This window comes from Trachemys scripta, chromosome 2 (assembly GCF_013100865.1).
Source record: "Trachemys scripta elegans isolate TJP31775 chromosome 2, CAS_Tse_1.0, whole genome shotgun sequence".
In the NCBI taxonomy this organism is placed as follows: domain Eukaryota; kingdom Metazoa; phylum Chordata; order Testudines; family Emydidae; genus Trachemys; species Trachemys scripta.
The window spans coordinates 241,692,549-241,705,937 of NC_048299.1; the positions used below are offsets into that span (position 1 = coordinate 241,692,549).

Here is a 13,389-nt window from a genome sequence, read left to right on the forward strand (position 1 = left end):
CCACCACTCTCCCCTGCGGGGGTAGGAGCTTGGTCCTGTGGCAGCCAAACTTCCCCCATCCTCCCTCTTCTTCCCCCAGCGTGGCGCTTTCCAGCCCCTCCTCCTCCTCCTCTCACTGGGCAGCTCAGCCCGCTGCAGGCCTAGGTGAACAGAACCCCAGGCTGGAAGTGGGCTGAGCAGGCTGGCAGCGTAAGATCAGCATTTTAATTTAATTTTAAAGGAAGCTTCTTAAACATTTTACTTTACATACAACAATAGTTTAGTTATATAATATAGACTTATAGAGAGAGACCTTCTAAAAAATGTTAACATGTATTACCGGCACGCGAAACCTTAAATTAAAGTGAATAAATGAAGACTCGGCACACCACTTCTGAAAGGTTGCCTACCCCTGGACTAGATGATCAGGATGGTCCCTTCTGACCTTAAAGTCTGATTCTTATGGGTGAACTAGAGCTGTATAGGACCACCTTCCATATACTGCCCATGTCCCTCCACCAGTCTAGCAAATGGAGGACCGCTGGGGGAAGAGAAAAAACCCGGTCTAATTAGTGTCTTTTTGGGTGGTGGACTGCAGATAGCTGTGCCTGAAGTTGCCAGAAGCAGATCCTTGCATACAGAGTAAGACCCAGCAGCCTGAAGCAGGACCCCACTCATATGGTGGGGCAGGGGGCTGCAGGAGGGAGCAGAGACTCAGGGCCGGATTTCCAATTGGACACAGTAGGCATGTGCCTAGGGATGCCTATAAAAGTTAAAAGTTTCATTTTTTACAGAAAACACAAAGGTCAGCTGTAGGCACGGGGGTGTGTGTGTGTTGAAGATGCTGTGCCTAGGGGCGTGTAAGGTATAAATCAGGCCCTGCAGAGACTATGTAAAATCTGTCAAGTGAGAGGTAGAGAGACCAGGGGGGTGAAGTAATATCTTTTATTAGACCAACTTCTGTTGGTGAGAGAGACAAGCTTTCAAGCCCCACAGAGATCTTTGGTAGTAGGTAAGCAATTGCTGTCTCTGCATTGAGTACAGCAGCCAATTAACCCCTGCATGGCTGATGGTAAATGAAAAGAAATCCACACGAATTCATTAACTCAACACACCAACAGTTTAAGAATGGACAGTGTTGACCCAGACTTGAGATTCTGAGTAACCCCTGGCTTAAGTTCCCTCTAAGCTACACAGCCACATGGCTGCACAGCAGCCTATTAAGCACCGAGCAGGTGCTCAGGCTGCAGTGGGGAGAGGTGCCCTTCCCCCAGCCCCAACCCAGCCCTGGAGCTGCCGCGGCCAGGGGAGAGGCACCTACCCTGTGGCCCCAGCTCTGGAGCTGCTGCGGTGGGGAGGGACATCTCTTCCCTCTAGCCCAGGTGCTGCTGCTGCAAGGAGATGGAGCTGCAGGGAGTCCTCTCTCCCCACTGTAGCCGGGGGGAAGCCTGCACCCCCAAATCCCTCATCCCCAGCCCCACTTCACAGGCCATACCCCCAGCTGGAGCCCTCACTCTCCCCGCCCCCCAACCCTCTGCCCCAGCCCTGATACAGTCCCAGCCTCAGCCATTACCTGCTTCTGCCCACACACCAGAGTCCTCACTCTGACTCTCAGATACACTGTAGTTAACCCTTTGGTTTAGGCTTAGGCTTTTGCCTCCCAGCTCTGACCCTTGTCAGATGGGGCTGGTTCTGAAGCAGAGGCTTTGGCTCTAACTGGTAAGCCAGACTCTTGCTCTAGCCACTAGGCCAGACTGCCCACAACTTGTTTGTTGACAGGCTCACAGAATAAAAGGGATGGTGTCTTTGGGCACCAAGTCAAGTCTGCTACCTGGTAAATGCACTTGAGGGGTAGACCTCCCCACACTGGACTTCCTTCAAGGGGCCTTTGCCTGTGGGGCTCAGGCAGCCTATACTGGAAGAACAGCTATTGCTGACAGGGCTCTCTATAAGGTGGCACTTCAGACCTCAACCCTTGGGATCAGAGGGTAACACTAGATTTCTTTGAAGGATCTCATTGCCTCAGTCTTCTCATAGAAAATCAAGCAACACTCAAACAGAATGTCCTGAGTAGTTGTTTGTAACTTCAATGCCAGGTCAAGAGGTGCGGCACATTGTGACCACTGTAGCTATCACCACGGAGGCAGTGTTTGCCAGGTCCAAGGCTGTCTGCTTTGCAATTTTGGTCACCACATGATAGTCTGAAAATTATCCCTGTAATCTGGTGACAGTTTGTCAATAAATGGTTGTAAAGCACTCCAGTCAACATGGTTGCATTTTGCCAAGAGTGCTTGGTAGTCTGAGATCCTCATCTGGAGACTCAAAATGAAGTAAGATTTTGGCCCAGCAGGTAGACGCGCTTTGTCTCCTTGTCTTTGGGATCACTTTCTGCCATCAGCACTAGAGATCCCAGTACCAGATGCAACCAGAACTGTCCATGCCCAATAGCTGGGATTTGGTACAGTCTCTCTGCTCATTTGGACATTGGTGCCAGTGTCTGCCATTGGCACCCATTAAAGCCCTATAACTCCTTGTTGATTGTGATTGCTATGCATCCTAGTACTGATGAGCTTAGGATATCAAGGCGTTTAAGTGGTATATCCTGCACCTCCTCAGTAGGTATCTCATGAGCTCTTGGAACATATTGTAGTTCTCAGAAGAGGTAGCAGACTGATCTGGAGCAAAGGAACAACGTTTTCACATTGCAAGGCACCCCGAAGGTGTGGTTAGTAGGGCATCATCTGGACAGGAGGTTGTAGCTGGTATCATCTGTCCCTCACTCTAGATCTGTTGCACTGGAGCAGCCTACTCCTGGCTCTGGTCTGAGGGATCCAGTGGGGACAGGTCCAGTAGCTGGAGTGGGGACGATAGTCTATGCCAAAAAGTACAGTATAGTAGCTAGTTATGGGTAGTACTGAGATGTTATGGAGGCCTAAATGCTCCACATGCCATGATCATATGACATCAGACCCCATGATGTTTGGTCCCAGTGGTCCCAGGACCAGGCTGGGTCAATACCACACTTTGCCATCAGCCACAGGTGTATGCCTCTTATCCCCCGAGCGAGACTGACGCTGTCAAGTGCTGGAACCTGAACTGGGGCCAGCTGATGGCTTTCCTGGGAGTCCGAAGAGAAGAGGGAAGAGTCTTCCAGGAAGGGTGGGGCTCACCCCGTAGGTGTAGGGGGAACTTGACTGGATGGTAGAAGCAACAAAGTCACCAGGCCCAGGATGTGGCCCAAGGCAGATTGGTGCTCAGGCGACTGCACTGGAGCCAGTGGAGGAGGCAATAGAATGGCCACTACTGAAGTCAGGCTTCTGCTGGTACCATGCTAGCCAGTGGTCTCGCCAACTACCCAGCTATCAAGGTGGCTAAAATGGCCACAGCAGCAATAGACGGGGGTGGCCAAGGCCACTCAGCTGCATGGGCTCCAATGCTCAGGGAACTTCTCTTAAGTTTTAAGGCACCTTTAATGTCTGACAGCCTGGTGGCCTTATGCAGCCCCAAAGTCAGATCCAGAGAGGAGGATCTTCAGATCTTCTCCTTTGAGGATTTATACTTTAAGTCCAATTTGTCTTGGCTTCCCAGATGAGGAAGCCGCAGGCCTGAGTGACTCTTCAGTAGTTTGACATTGAAGCTGGGGCAGACTGACAGCCTCTGGGCTCCTGAGGATCCAGGTGCCCAGAGACCATGATCAAAGACCAACCTCACTGCCTGTTCCATGATAAAAAGCTCTTGCGTGCCTCTACTTTGAGCGCTCGGTCCATTTTGAGAAACATCTGCAGATTTCATAACTTTCCAGGACATGCCCCTCACTGAGGGAGAACAGATCTCTTGTCTGTGGTTCAGAGGCATGACTGCCTCGCAGGACAAGCAGTTCTTAAAGCCCAGGGACTTGCCATGGTCAACCATAGAGGCTGGTACTGCCAGCAACTGCAGGGAAGGATGATTTCTCTCCCCCTCACCCTCCCACCCCCTCAGCATCCTGTAGGCCTAAGTAAGAAACACTAAAGTAGAGGTAAATCCTGAAGGGAGTTGCTCCAATATATACCACGGACAGTGAGAAGGAATGGGTGTGGTGGGGCAGCTCAGCCCTTTATACCCTCACAAAGCACGTGAAGAAAGGAAGCATACATGTGCCACCCCATTAGATACTGCTGACTAGAAAATTCTCCAACGCATGTGCACTAGACTTGCATCCACCTGTACTTTTTAGTGTACATATTTCTTGCTAGGAAGTGCTAACACTTTTTATCTGGCCAGAGCATGTCATTTGGCAAGATCACCTCGGAGGCTTTTTTATGTAACGAATAACAGGTGCAAGATAACAGATGCATACAATAGAGTTAATAAGTAATATATTTGCATACAACACAGAGGCAGAAATATTTTGATTATCTAAAGAAGCATATAAGTTGTGAATTCCATTCAAATACTCCTCATTTACATCTGCCCTTTGCAGCGTGTCACCAGAGGCAACAAAATGGAACAAAAAACAGTGCTTGCTTCATCTGCACTTTCATGCAGGGGCAGCCAAACTAGTGACATCCTATCAATCAAGGCTCCACTGAGTTCTGAGGATGACTCTCCAGAGAGGAGAAATTTTTAAAGAACACAGCACCCATGTTGAGAGCAAATGTTTAAGTGAGCTCAGCTCCCATTTAGACATCAACATTAGTGGTCACATTTTCAAGAGAACTCAGTACATGGGGTGCTGCATGCTTCTGAAAGCTGGCCCTTATTTAGGTGACTAAGTGGGAGATGGGCTGTTTTGAAAACCTGATCCCAATTGTGATTGCTGAGTACTTTTTAAAATTTTGCCCTAACTGCTTCACTATGGGTGGTCAGATTTTGTACTAGAGATGACAGCAACTCATTTTCTACATCATCTTGTTGTACAAATATCCTTTTTGCACAACCGTCTAGCCATCCACCATCTGAACCTATGAAGATTGAAGAGCCATTTGTATAGTAAATTTACTTCATGCTGCAACATTCTATGCTTCACTGAAATGCCTCAAAAAAAAAAAAAAAAAAATGGCAGAATGGTGAGCCTTTCCAGAAAGGAAACTACACCTTCTTAGTTCCCAAGCTGGCTTTGTTAAAGTTCCCATTACAGAGTAACTTTCAATTTACACCTGCTGGGGAATAAGGGCCTGATCAAAAGCCCATTGTAGTCAATGGGAGTGTTTCCATGACTTCAATGGGCTTTGAATCAGGCCCTAAATTCAATTAGGGTGAAAGTGAATTGTACTAAAAGGGTTACATTTGCTGGGGAGTAAATAGGAGACGAGAGGTTATGCATGAGCTGAAGGACGATAACATCAAGGAAGGTTTATGGTGACATGCTTGTCACTTAAGTGGTACTTTTCATCACACATTCATGGATAACTAAATTTGGCATTGGAGCTGCTGGCAATTAACAACTTGGTAGGAAAATCCTTAACAATGTTTTAAATTTCAGATCAAGTTTATTTTAAACTTTCTAATCCCTGAAAACCGAGCACTCCTGCCCCACTCCTTCCCCCAAGGCCCCACCCTGTCCTGCCTCTTCCTCTGAGCCCCACCCCAGCCCCACCTGTTTCTGCCCCTCCCATCACTCACTCTTCACCCTTGTCCTCATTGCTTACTCCCCCATGCCCCGGGACTCACCTGCTGCCTGCAGAGCTGGGCTGGAAGGAGCTGATGCAGAGCCTGCCCGATCGGGGCATGACAGGTGTCAGCCCCAGATGGGGTGGGGAAATCAGGGCACAGCCAGGTGCAGACATGTTACACACATGTTACACACACACACACACACCCCGCCAGTACCTACCTTGGAGCCCGGTCAGGGAGCCAGACAGTTCTCTTTGTCAGGCTGGGGGGATAGGAAGAGCAACAGCTGCTAAGCAGAGCCACTCTTCTAGGCTCCAGCAGCAGCCAGCGACCTCCAGGGGAATCCAGTCACTGCAGGTAACTGGACTTTTAGCATCCGGTCAGCTGTGCTGTGCTGACCTGACGCTGCCAGTTTCCCCTTTCGACTGGATATTCTGGTAAAAAAAACCACCACACACCTGGCAACCTTAACATTCCCTAATTTTTAAGAGAAAGGACACAAAAGTTTCAAATCCTAAATCCAAACTGGTTTTGAGTGTTAGGTCCTCCACCAAGAAAGGAGCTTTTTTGGAAGTCACACATATTAAGTCTTTCACTCTATGCATCCGAAGAAGTGAGGTTTTTACTCACGAAAGCTTATGCCCAAATAAATCTGTTAGTCTTTAAGGTGCCACCAGACTCTTTGTTGTTTTTGTAGATACAGACTAACACGGCTACCCCCTGATACTTGACATATTAAGTTGACTATAACTCACATGTAGCTTCGTCAGGGTCATTCAAAATTTAAGAAGATTTTTTTTTCCATGCTGAGTTTCAGGAAAAAAAAAAAAACAGGTCTAAAGGACGTTTTTGTGTGGCCCCAGCTGGTGGAGCCAGTAACCCAGGAATTCTTGCATAGGGGGGGAAAAATCCCTGAATGGCAGAGTCAATGTAAGGCTCTGTGCCACTACTACAGTACTTGCTGCCCTGTTTAGGGAACACAGAAGGCCTGGCCAGAGTGACACTGCTTTCCAGCTCTTACTGGCTGATCAAAAGTCTCCTTGGGGTCATGGTCACCAGGCACAAGTTATGACAGCCCTTGGCACAGTCTAAGTGGAACTAGGACACAGCCAAAATTGACTTGTTTATGGCTAGGTCTAACTGAATAACGTAAACGATATTTGCCAAAGCATATAATCTTAGTACAAGACAGATTAAGACAGGGGTTCTCAAACTGGGGGTCGGGACCCCTCAGGGGGTCACAAAGTTATTATATGGGTGTCGCAAGCGGTCAGCTTCCACCCCAAGCCCCGCTTTGCATCCAGCATTATTAATGGTATTACATATATTTTAAAAAGAGTTTTTAATTTATAAAGGGGGGGGGGTCACAATCAGAGGCTTACTATGTGAAAGGGGTCACCAGTACAAAAGTTTGAGAACCACTGGATTAAGAGGATCTTTAAAACTCAGTAGACAAATGTACAAAAGAAGGGTACAGACAAGTAGTGGGGATGTCAGCAAGTGACTCAGGAGTTTGGTAATGGGATGCAGCATCCGTCACCACAAAAATTGCCATAAGGGCTGATTCTGAGTGCATCTGAGCACTGGTAACTCTTATTGCTAACTATGGGCCTAATCCATTATAGTAAGTCTCAGCAAAGACTTCAGTGGATATGGAGAATGGAGCTATTTTCTCATTTCTTTAGGTCAGTGTTGAGATACATTGGCAGGGAAGTAGGTAGTGCTACACTCCTGGTCTGTGACTAAACTGCAAACTTCATTTTCCAGCATCTTTTGCAAATATTACATATGCTTAAAGTTGTGACATTAACAAAAAAAAGAAGAAATTCATTAAATGATTTGAGCAAATTGTGACCCAGGAATCTCTTAACCTGGCAAAGGGGTTACAAGAATATCCTGATTCTGGTTCACCATTTGAGGTCTCAAATGAAAGCTGGGGACACACAGTTCATAAATATCACTGTGAAATGTATGCATGTATTGCATACTGAAAATATATTCTTAGACTCTGTATAAAGGTATTAATCACCAGCAAATGTGAAAAACAAGGTTATTTCAGATAAACATTTCTTATCTCTGTCCTGATGTAAATTAAGCATTGTAAGCCAACACAATGGATACCTATTTGCATACGAAGTAAAATGTAAACAAGGATGTGAAATCAACAAAAAAGGAACACACAGGAAAAAACAGACATGTACAGAGGGATGTTATCCTGGCTATGAGTAAAGGCAATGAATTTTGAGGGTATCTGTAAAACAGAAAGAAGACACCCGGGTATCCTTAGAAAGAAAGTAAATGGACAACATGTTTGTATTAATGAAAGCTGGGGTCATGGGCAGCTGGTGGACCCCTCCTTTGGGGACACTAGCTCCTGGCCCTCCCCCCCCTTCCACATGAGGCCCCGCCCCCCCTATGGCCAGAGCCACCTCCTCCCTCTTTCCCCCCCACAACTGGAGAAGCCCCCATGGACTGGCTGGAACCGCAAGCCCCCTCCCCCAGCTGTGCCAGCGGGCTGACCTGAGCGGCCCCAGTAGTGCCAGTGGGCCGACGCGCAGGCTGGCCGACCCAAGCACACAGCCCCTGCCACCTGACCACCCCAGCTCCAGGCCAGCTGGAGCAGCCCCGGCTGGAGAATGAGAAATGTGGCACACCTCCCCCCCTGAAACCCCCAGATGCTCAGCAGAAGAATGCTGAGCTTTTTATATGTGCCAAGCAGGTTCCAGGGTGGCTGAGGAGGCAGTATCTGCTACTCAGCTTCCCGGGTTCATTAGTAATCTCTCTGGAGTCCAGGGAGATTATTAATAAACCCAGGAAGCTGAATAGCAGATACCGCCTCCTCAGATGCCCCGGAACCTGCATAATACTAAGTAAAAACATGCAACCCGGCATTCCGCAGTAGCAGCTGCGCTAGGGAAGGCTGAGCCTTCCCTGGCCTATTGTACCTGCTGCCTATGGCTGGGTCTCAGCCAGCCTTGGTTGAAAAAGTGTTAAAGAGAATTTTGGGTGAGAAACTTTTCTAGATAGGAAGTTAACCTGTTATTTAAGCTTAGTCTCTTGTTACGCTTGGTCTCATGTTATGGTTTTGTTTGATATATAACCATTTCCCCCCCCCCCCCCCCCAATATCGGTGTACCCTATCACCTGAATCTCTAGTCTTTGATAGTAAACTTATTCTTGTTTTCACTATAACAATATCTGAGTGCTATGGCGTTAAGCAAAGTACTGGTTCTGAGTTGAATATTAAAAGCTGGTGTCTAGTGTTCTTTTGAGTATAGCAGGCCTGGTAATACTATCAGTGTTCAGTGGATAAGAGGCTGGACACTGCAAGGAATGCTCAGGGGGGAGGAGAGTTGATGTGTGCCTGTTGCTACAGAGAGTGAGGTCTACAGATGCCTGGAAGGTAGTGGTTACGTTGCCAGAGACTGTTGGTTTTATGGAGCTAATCCACAGCAAGCAAAGACAAGATTCCTTGATGCTAAGGGCAGAGAGTGGTGAGGATCCTCACAACCCAGGCTGCCCCTGGAGAGTGTCACATATACTATGGCAAAACCATAAAACTAACCAGATAATGCAGGGACAACACTGGTCACTTACTGCTCCAACCTTTGGATCTCTAGCAATAGATTTGAAAGTCTGAGGTTTCTACTTTGTAATTAAAGTCTTAGAGGTTACGTTATATGAAAGACACACTGGGCTTAAAAAGGTCTTTGTTATTACATGTATTAGTTTATTACGGAGTTAAATAAGTGAAATTACTGCTGCTGGTCATGTTTTGTCAGGGCACTCCTGTAAGTTACACGTCAATTAAGGCTTTGGTTGAATAGTTTTAGTGTTACCTATACAAGTATCAGGTCTGTGACAGCACATGGCTGCCCACTTCAGAACAGAGTTCTACTCCCAGATTCATCAGACATTCTTGTCACCAGCATTTTGGCCAAATGAATACAACAATGGATCTGAGGACATTAGAAGGTGCAGAGGTTTCATGAGACTTTTTTTTTTTTTTTTGGTAAAAAGAATGCACCAGGTATAGCTAGATTTTTGAGAGATATTGAAAACAGGGTGATGAAGCAAGATCACTGAGGAGTAAAGGATCTGCAGATTTTTCCATTATGAGATCACTGAAAACCATTATGTTTTTTGTAGAAGTCCCTCCTCACCTTATTATGCTTTTAATGTGTTTAAAGTAAATGCAACTCATTGAAAGATTAACTCAATTCACTCTATTTGACAATACAAAGGGCTAACTTGTTAGTATCAGTACAGTCTTGTAGTACCTTTTCCAATGCTGATACATGATATGTGATGTCTCTGTTTAAAGGAAACTACTGTACCTTTAATAAGATACAAAATAAGCCACAAAATTCAATGCACTGAGAATAAGGGCAGGAACGCTATTTAATAAAACACTCAGTTTATTCTTTTCTTGTCAATATCAAAATGACAATAACCTAGTTAAAATTATTAGCAAAAGTCATTTAAATATCTTCTAAGATTTCATTGCTAATAATACTTTCAAGAAGATGAAAGTTCCCTTTGTAAAAACAGTGTTTCTGCTGCTTAGCTCACTGAAATATAGATTTGTCTATTTATCTAACTCCTTTTCTATTGGAAAATAAAATCAAAGAAAATGTTTGTGGAAATTTTCAGGGAGTTAGCCAAGGAAGAAGTAACATTACACAGTGCATACATTTCATAATATTAGAACTAAGGTGTGGTGGGTTGGACTTACCTCTTTGAGCACCCCCTAGGATCCAGACATAGTACTACCACTCTGCAGCTCCCAGGAAGCTGTCAGCCTACTTCTGCAGGTCTCCTTTGGCTCAGCCCACCGGCCGGATCATGTAGTCCGAAACCTTTCCAGGGTACAGTCCCTTCCTGTTCTGGGCCAACTATAAACAAAACAGTTTCTTACCCTTTGGAGCTAAATTTCCTCTCCTGAATTGGGTCAGCAGGATTCCCTCTGAATTCCTGCCACTGATTATAGCCTGGGACCGGACTGGGGCCCTTTAGTAATAGTCTAGGGAACATCCTTCCTCACTCCTCTTGCTCTGGCCACAGACTGACTTGCTGATAATAGGCAGCTTCTTTTATTTCAGTCTGGTTGGCCTTGATTGGGTGTTGCTGGCTCCCAGTCCTTCTAGCTGCTGGAGGACCAAATCTCACTGGTTTCCAAAATGGCTACTCTTCTAGGCAAGCGGGGAGGTCCAATATTTGCTGTTCTTTTCCTCTCAAGACTGTTTCCTAGGGCAGGATGCAACGGAACAGCCAGTCAGGGGCTTCCAACAGAGGGCTGTGAAGGCCTGGTACACCCTGTCACAAGAAGTTTTAAATCCAACAGGAATATCACTGTTACTTTATTTTGTGACCAAGTTGGGAATAGGAACATAAATATCACCATTATCTTATTTTGTGATTAATTTGGGAATAGGATCAGAAATGTTATTTTTAATTATACTGCATAGAAAATGTAAATAATGCTTTTCAAACCACAGAATAAGGGCTTGTCTTCACTGAAACTGTAACTCAAGTTAATGTTGCCACTAACTTGAGTCCCATGCGCGCGCACACACACACACACACACACCCCTTAACTTTAGTGTGATGGTGCTTTTAAATCAAGTTGGCTGGCCCATCAGGGGGTAGAAGTTAAAGCTTGAGTGACCATAACTAAGGCTACGTTTTAGTCACGGGTATTTTTAGTAAAAGTCATGGACAGGTCACGGGCAGTAAACAAAAATTCACGGCCCGTGACCTGTCCATGACTTGTACCATATACCCCTGAATAAAATCTTGGGGGAGGGCCGCAGTGGGGTGGCCCACAGGGGCACCGCGGGTGCTGGGGGCAGGGGGGTGGCAGTGCACAGCCTGTGACCCCCACTGGCAGGGTGGATAAAAGTCAATAATTTAAATAAATAAATGCCAAAAAAAAAAAAAAAAAAAAGGATTTTTTTTCTAAAAAGGTTTTTTCCCCCTCAAAAATCAATCTAAAGATAGTTTAATTAAGAAACATTATAGCTCAGAGATATCTCATCATGGAATAGGGATTATAAATTCTAATCCTATAGTATGAGACAATATATTCATGTAATTTTAAGGAAAGTTTTGTAAATGAGTTCCAATAGTTCATAGATTAGGGATCCAATCTTATGGGGTTCCAGGGGCTTCTGTATAGATTATTTGTGTTAGTCTTTCTATCTACCCAATGGGACTCAGTGCTCAGTCTAGAAGATACCATCAGAGATGCTTAGTTTTGCAGTTCTCAAACTCTGAATGCGTGTCTCCAGAGATAACATGCTTGTTAACAGCAAAAATGTTTTTAAATAAAATAAATAAATACATAGGGGTGAGAAATAACAGACCTGAACCCTACTGTCCCTCTGCAAATTTGTGTACACAGAGTCAATCCCTTACCTCTCTGTGGTGCAAAGTGCAAAGTTTCAAAAAGTTCAATGAATAGAAGATTGTTGGGAGCGGAATAGATCTGGACAAGGAGAAGTCTAGAGATAAATGTGGGAAGGGCAGGACAGGCAGTAGAAACAAAAGTGAAACTGTTTGAGCAGCATATTCCAGAAGTCTTGAGGTCTTTCTGAGTGTAGCCTTCACTGATTTGAGATCTACCATTTCATTCTTTCACTAGAAGGGAAAACCTATACTGGCAGCAGGCCATAAAAGAGACCCAGTTTGGGAATATTTTAATGAAGTTCTTCAACCTGTGGGTAAGACAGGCATGCGTGCAAAATGCAAACAATGCAACAAAGAAATGCAAGGCCTGGTTGCCCGAATGAAACAACATCATGAGAAGTGTTCCTTCTTAGGAGGAAGCTGCATTGAAGATGATAAAAGGAACATGTCTGAACATGCAGGATCTTCAGGTTGGTATACTTTATTTTATAGATTCATAGATTATAGGACTGGAAGGGACCTCGAGAGGTCATCGAGTCCAGTCCCCTGCCCGCATGGCAGGACCAAATACTGTCTAGACCATCCCTGATAGACATTTATTATTATTATTATTATTATTATATATAGAAGTATTTCATACTTCTTTCTTAAGGAATGCCTGTCTTCCTTCTGGACTATTCTTGAATTCTCATGTTTGAGCAAAAAATATAGTTGTTGCTCTATGGTACTATCATTTTAGATGCAATTGTGATAAAAATAGGCAGAACTTCCTTTTACAATTTCACTTTTAAAAGTAGTACTGTATGTCAGTGAATGCAATGAGTAATACTAAATGAGCAGTTTTGTAATAATAATGAAATAACTGCATTGACTTATTTGTTTAGGAGAAGCCATCCTCAACATACAGGATTCTGAAGACTATCCACCTTCAAGATCACCATCATTTTCTTTAGTTTCAGAGTTATCTGCCAATGATAGTGTTTCAGTCACATCATGTATGTCACATAGCCACTGTGTTAAATCTGTTAGTCTTTAAGGTGCCACCAGATTCCTTGTTGTTTTTGTAGATACAGACTAACACGGCTACCCCCTGATAATAGCCACAGTATATCACCTGTAGCAAAAACAAAAAGAAATCTCCATCATCCAGAAACAACCATAGATAAGTTGTGATAAGAACCAGTAGATTACAAAAAGAGGTAATTGATGAAAAAACAGTTTATTGTGCAACAAACTCTCCTTTCCATATGATTGAGAACCCATACTTCATTAACATGGTTCAGTCATTAAGACCAGGATACTGTCCACCCAACAGAGCAGATGTCGCAGCCAAATTGCTGGATAAAGTATATGAAAGAGAAATTGAGCAGTGTGCAAAATGTCTAGAGGGTAAAATTGTTAACTTGA

General features: G+C 44.8%; 1 protein-coding gene across 1 annotated transcript in view; it reads right to left on the reverse strand.

Annotated features, from left to right (window-relative positions):
- TP53INP1 (tumor protein p53 inducible nuclear protein 1) overlaps positions 1 to 13,389 on the reverse strand; it is a 56,515-nt gene that overhangs the window by 38,644 nt on the left and 4,482 nt on the right. The window contains exon 2 of the mRNA XM_034763314.1: positions 10,310 to 10,469. The gene's annotated coding sequence lies outside the window, so the exon portion shown is untranslated. The remainder of the gene's footprint in view (positions 1 to 10,309; positions 10,470 to 13,389) is intronic.